Consider the following 5,014-nt stretch of genomic DNA (forward strand, 5'->3'; position numbering starts at 1 on the left):
CCTAATAGTATTGGACATGGAGAAGGGAAACAGGGTGGAGGAGTCATGTTTTTGGCTGAGAAAAACTTAAATGTGATGGAAGTTACAAATGGAGAGAACAGGGTGGAGATGATTGCAATAAGAGTTGAAGATAGTGACAAAAAAAGTAGAAAGGTTGCGGTGATTTATGTGCCCCTCAAAACACGGGGACTGGGAGAGAGATGATTCTAAAATGTTAGACGATACAAAGCTTTCATTATATGAAATGCTGAGGAATGAAGGAAACGTGTTACTTATGGGAGATTTTAACTGCAAAGAAATATGTTATGAAGAGATGGCAGTGAAAGATGGTGAGGATCTATGGGGAAATGTATTACTTGACATGGTTATAGAACATAAAATGACACAATGGGTAAAAGTAAACACAAATTTAGAAATAATGAAGAACCGTCGAGACTAGATTTATTATTTACGTCAAAACCTGAAATTGATACAAGACACCAATTGGGAAATGACTAGATATTACTTGAGTTAGAACTAAAAAAGGAAATCTATATAAAGAGAAATGAGAAATACAGAAAAGGAAGTCTGACGTGTAGTAAATAGGACTTTGAGAAAGTTAGGATTTTTTTTTTCTTAGAGCGAGGTGGGAAAAATATGCAATAAAGAAACACAAATGGAAGTAATATGGGTGATTCTGATGGAAATCTATAAAGAAGGAATGGATAAACATGTCACAAAGCAAAAACAGGAAAAGGTGTATATTAAGTGCTGGTTTAACAGAAGGTGCAGCGAAAGATAGATGATATAAAGCTTGGAAAAGATGGAAAAAAAATAGAAAGTGTCAAATATATATCAATCAAAGGAATGAATATGTAAAACTACGCAAGGAGGAAAAAGAAACTATGAAAAAGACATAGAAAAATGTAAGGATCAGCCAAAACTATTCTATAGATATGTGAACGGTAAACTAAAAAACAGACAGAAAATAGTGAAACTACGCCAAGGGAATATGGAAAACACAGAAGCTACAGAAATGGCTGAAGTCATGAGCAAACATTTAAAGTCGGTTTTCACTAGAGAAAATGTACAACATCGGGATGAAGGGAAAGAAGTGAAATGCCTCCATGTGGGGAATAATAGTATCACGGAAAGAAATAATGGACCGAATATTGAATCTTGATGTCAGACAATCGCACAGCCCAGTTGTAATCGCAAACTGGATACTAAAAGAATGTAAAGAACTAATATACAAAATATATAACATAGTAAATTGTTCACTCAAAGAAGGAAAAATACCAGATGAATGAAAAATGCTGATATCGTACCAATATATAAAAGAGGAAATAAGGAAGACTCAACAAAATACAGACCTGTTTCCCTTACAACCACGGTATCCAAAATTTATGGAAAAGTTACAAAATATACATGGATAAAACATCTGGAGGAGAACGATATACTAAATCCGAGACAATTCGGATTTAGGTAGGGAAGATCATGTGGCACAGATTTACTCAAGACTGCTAGATATAATATAGGAAAGGAACGGATGGACTGACTGTGCTTTCGTAGACATACAAAACGCTTTTGACAAATTAAAAAAAAAACTATTGAGAAAACCGGAAACCATAGGAGGTATACAAGGCAAACTACTGAAATTGATGGAGGACTTCTTGCATGGAAGAAAAATGAGAGTAGTGCTCACAAATAAGAGTTCTAATTGGGAAGAAGTGAATATTGGAGTTCCACAAGGACCAGTATTGGCTCCAATAATGTTTGGACGAGGGTGTGGATTGTTACACGAGCTTCTTTGGGGATGACGCAAAACTGTTGAAGAAAGTGAGTACTGGAATGGATTGTGATTCGCTGCAGAGAGATCTGAACAGGGTTTGGAAATGAAGTCAGAAGTGGGAAGAGGACTTCAACATTAAGAAATGTAGCGCAATGGAATTTGGAAAAAGTAAAAAAAAAAAAAATGTATCAGGACAATATAAAATTGGTGCAAAGGAAGTAACGAAAGTGGGATTTGAAAAAGACCTGGGAGTAATCATCACAAAGGACACGTCCCCTTATAAACAGGTAAACAAAATTGTTGGAGAAACCTACAACTTGCTAAGATCAATAAAGGTGGCTTTTACTTACTTGGATGAAGAAATGCTAAAGAAAATACTAGTCACATTGATAAAGTCAAAATTGAAGTACGCAGCGACACTATGGTCACCCAGTACCAAAAAGAATACAAGGAAAATAGAGAGAATCCAGGGAGCAACTGGCCCCAACACTATCAAAACTGTCATATGATTATAATTTTTTTTTATATTATTTGTTTTTGTTTTGTTATCATTTGTCTGTCTGATCTTCATTTACTATTAGTTATATGTCAATTTATTATTATTTACTATTTACCTGTTTGTTTATCATTTAACTATACCTATGCATTTATTTATGTATTTTATTTATTATTTACATTATTATAGTTTTTACTTATTATTTTAATATTATTATGATTTTTTTCGCATCCGACCTAGATATGGACCAAAAGGTCTCCTGTCGGCATGCTCCGCCTTTGTAATCCTTTGTAACTGCCGACTCTGGAACAAAGGAGAGAAAGAGGTGACTGGTTGACTATCTATAGAATCGTGAGAGGTATTGAAGTCCTTGACAGAGAAGACTTACTAATTGGGACAAGAGAAATACAAGGGGACGTGGAAGGAAGCCCAAAAAGGAGAGTTATTGAAGAGACCTGAAAAAGAACAGATTTCCCCACAGAGTAGGGGGATGTATGGAAGAAACTAGACGAAACAATAGCGTGCGCAAACACCATACACGAATTCAAGAGCAAATTAGGCATGGCAAGATACAGAAACGGGACACTACGAGCGTAGCTCCCCTTCCCGTAAGATACAACTAGGTAAATACAACTAGGTAAATACACATCGAAAACACACACACGCACGCACACAATCGATGGCGCAGTGGTAGCGTTCGCGGCCGCCACTATGGCGATCCGGGTTCGAATCCGGCCTAGGACTGTAATCATTTCAGTATCGCTGCACTGCGAGTCGTTACTCCAACTCTCCTGGGAGGGGAGTTGGGTGTATATGTCAGGTCACACCAATACCCACAGATTGGTCACATATAAGCCCTGTTCGTGCCTTGTTAGAACTGGTTATGAGAAAGATGAATGGTTTTATATAACAACAGGAGTGAAACAAGGAAGTGTTTTGTCCCCATTATTATTCATAGCATATATGGATAGCATTATCAAAAAGTATAAACAGAGAATAAGATATCAAGGAGAAGGGGATGGAGATATACTTGTGTATGCAGATGACATTGCCTGCTGGAGTATCAACAGATTACAGTTAGAAAGAGCTCTAATTTGTTGGTAAAGATGCTTTAATGAGGCGGGACTAAGCATAAATATTCAGAAGACTGAAATACTAACCATCACAAGAGAAAATTATGACATTGCAGAAATAATGATCGAAAATGAAAATGTGGATAGGATATGTTCCTTTGAAGAAGCCACTCAGGCGAAACTAGTCAGAAATAAAAGTATTTCCCTCAGCCCGTGTTCCCTTTACCTCCTACCCGCATTCGTCACAATGTATACGAAAATGAAAACGTTAAAGGAGCACATTGTGTTAAGTATCTGGGAAGCGCATTTACAAAAGATGGATGCAAGAATAGAGAAGAGATAACTGAAAGAGCATCAAAGTACAGTAGAGGTGTCTGTGCCTAAAAGATATAAATGTACCTACAGAGGCAAAGAAAACTATTTTTGAATCCGCTTTGGTACCAATTTTAATGTATGCTGCTGAAAGCTGGACATTAACATCAAGGAACTGGAGCAGAATTCAGTCGGCAGAAATGAAAACGTTAAGAGCAATAGTAAATAAAACCAAAAGAGATCGAATTAGAAATGATGAAATACGAAAAAATGATTGGAGTAACTTCAATTAGAAGCAAAATAGAAAAGGCACAGCATATGTTGTTTGTGGTCTACATATGTACTTATCAATGCATATATATATACATATACGCATATGTATACATATACATATGTATATATATATATATATATATATATATATATACATATACGCATATATATATATATATATATATATATATATATATATATATATATATATATAAATAAAATCAACCACAATACACTTTAGAATTAAAATGCATTGTGGTTGATAAAAATGTATCTCAATTCACTGGGACCCATTCAGTGTTGTACAGTGAAGTGTGTTTATAAGACGTTCTTTTTCTACATCTATGTACAGTTTGTCTGAAGATGTAATATACGAAAGATCTTACAGTCTACGTTTTGAGTTTCTCCCGTGTTTTTTTTCTCTCGCAAATGTACCCCACGGTGATGTGAGGTTTCTGCATATATATATATATATATATATATATATTTATATATATATATATATATATATATATATATATATATATATATATATAATCTGTATAATGTTTTTTCTGGGAACTGAGTATTTTTGATGTGAAATATTTCAGTTTTGCAGCACCTGGTCAATACAGACTTTGATGTTTGCTAAAGGTTAGGAGACAGTTTTAAATACCTTAACTAAACTAAACAATTAAACTCATTAATGACTTTCATGTCTTGGTGTGCTGGTCTCGCATTCACTTAGTTGTGGGTTCGAATCCCGCACTCCTCCCCGATTCCCAGTGCCAGTGACTGTTAGTTACCTGTCTCAAGAGTTCCCAAAGCGTATGATAGGTCAAAGGTGACGGCTTCGGCCGCAGCTACTCAGCGCCTCCTGGCGTAGACTCTTCAAGACTCGCTTCGTCTGATACATACTACAACGGATTACAAAGGAAGAGAATGCCGACAGGAGACCTTCTGGTCCATAACTAGGTCGGATTTCGAAAAAAATAAAATAATGATAAATAAATAGATAAACAAACAAATAAATAAAAATCACAATAATATAATAATAGACATATAACTAATAATAAATGATAATCAAGCATATGATAATAAACAAACAGA

This window comes from Oratosquilla oratoria, chromosome 14, assembly GCF_046742065.1.
Source record: "Oratosquilla oratoria isolate Oo_2021 chromosome 14, ASM4674206v1, whole genome shotgun sequence".
NCBI lineage: Eukaryota > Metazoa > Arthropoda > Malacostraca > Stomatopoda > Squillidae > Oratosquilla > Oratosquilla oratoria.